This window comes from Lottia gigantea (genome assembly GCF_000327385.1).
Source record: "Lottia gigantea unplaced genomic scaffold LOTGIsca_10, whole genome shotgun sequence".
NCBI classification, from domain to species: Eukaryota; Metazoa; Mollusca; class Gastropoda; family Lottiidae; genus Lottia; species Lottia gigantea.
The window spans coordinates 46991-49169 of NW_008706747.1; positions in this window are offsets into that span (position 1 = coordinate 46991).

The following is a 2179-nucleotide window of genomic DNA, read 5'->3' on the forward strand; positions in this document are numbered from 1 at the left end:
ACTTTTCGCAAATAAAAAGTGCTCAGAATTCACTTTTATGTCATTGGGAGAGAGCTAGAGAAGCACCGAGTCCAAAAAACCAGGTTACATCGATTTCCGAGACCAAAAAAATTCGACCCAAAAATGGATTTTGGTACCACAGGTAGCTACCTGTTGAAATTGGCCAATTTTGACTTTTTTGAAAATCCAAATTTTGCAGCTTCACCACGGTCAAACCAGTTGAGATAGGATGTTGAAATTTTGACAGGTACTAGTTTGAAATCTTAGCTTTGCAATGCCACAAACCGCGATTCCATATCTGCCTTACTTTGGAAGCACTGAGCGTTTTAGTTTTGTCCATGAAAAACCGGATTTTTTGGCACTTTTCCGCAAAATAAAAAAGTGCTCAGAATTCACTTTTATGTACATTGGGAGAGAGCTAGAGAAGCACCGAGTCCAAAAAACCAGGTTACATCGATTTCCGAGACCAAAAAAATTCGACCCAAAAATGGATTTTGGTACCACAGGTAGCTACCTGTTGAAATTGGCCAATTTTGACTTTTTTGAAAATCCAAATTTTGCAGCTTCACCACGGTCAAACCAGTTGAGATAGGATGTTGAAATTTTGACAGGTACTAGTTTGAAATCTTAGCTTTGCAATGCCACAAACCGCGATTCCATATCTGCCTTACTTTGGAAGCACTGAGCGTTTTAGTTTTGTCCATGAAAAACCGGATTTTTTGGCACTTTTCCGCANAATAAAAAAGTGCTCAGAATTCACTTTTATGTACATTGGGAGAGAGCTAGAGAAGCACCGAGTCCAAAAAACCAGGTTACATCGATTTCCGAGACCAAAAAAATTCGACCCAAAAATGGATTTTGGTACCACAGGTAGCTACCTGTTGAAATTGGCCAATTTTGACTTTTTTGAAAATCCAAATTTTGCAGCTTCACCACCGTCAAACCAGTTGAGATAGGATGCTGAAATTTTGACAGGTACTAGTTTGAAATCTTAGCTTTGCAATGCCACAAACCGCGATTCCATATCTGCCTTACTTTGGAAGCACTGAGCGTTTTAGTTTTGTCCATGAAAAACCGGATTTTTTGGCACTTTTCCGCAAAATAAAAAAGTGCTCAGAATTCACTTTTATGTACATTGGGAGAGAGCTAGAGAAGCACCGAGTCCAAAAAACCAGGTTACATCGATTTCCGAGACCAAAAAAATTCGACCCAAAAATGGATTTTGGTACCACAGGTAGCTACCTGTTGAAATTGGCCAATTTTGACTTTTTTGAAAATCCAAATTTTGCAGCTTCACCACGGTCAAACCTGTTGAGATAGGATGCTGAAATTTTGACAGGTACTAGTTTGAAATCTTAGCTTTGCAATGCCACAAACCGCGATTCCATATCTGCCTTACTTTGGAAGCACTGAGCGTTTTAGTTTTGTCCATGAAAAACCGGATTTTTTGGCACTTTTCCGCAAAATAAAAAAGTGCTCAGAATTCACTTTTATGCACATTGGGAGAGAGCTAGAGAAGCACCGAGTCCAAAAAACCAGGTTACATCGATTTCCGAGACCAAAAAAATTCGACCCAAAAATGGATTTTGGTACCACAGGTAGCTACCTGTTGAAATTGGCCAATTTTGACTTTTTTGAAAATCCAAATTTTGCAGCTTCACCACGGTCAAACCAGTTGAGATAGGATGTTGAAATTTTGACAGGTACTAGTTTGAAATCTTAGCTTTGCAATGCCACAAACCGCGATTCCATATCTGCCTTACTTTGGAAGCACTGAGCGTTTTAGTTTTGTCCATGAAAAACCGGATTTTTTGGCACTTTTCCGCAAAATAAAAAAGTGCTCAGAATTCACTTTTATGTACATTGGGAGAGAGCTAGAGAAGCACCGAGTCCAAAAAACCAGGTTACATCGATTTCCGAGACCAAAAAAATTCGACCCAAAAATGGATTTTGGTACCACAGGTAGCTACCTGTTGAAATTGGCCAATTTTGACTTTTTTGAAAATCCAAATTTTGCAGCTTCACCACCGTCAAACCAGTTGAGATAGGATGTTGAAATTTTGACAGGTACTAGTTTGAAATCTTAGCTTTGCAATGCCACAAACCGCGATTCCACATCTGCCTTACTTTGGAAGCACTGAGCGTTTTAGTTATGTCCATGAAAAACCCGGATTTTTTG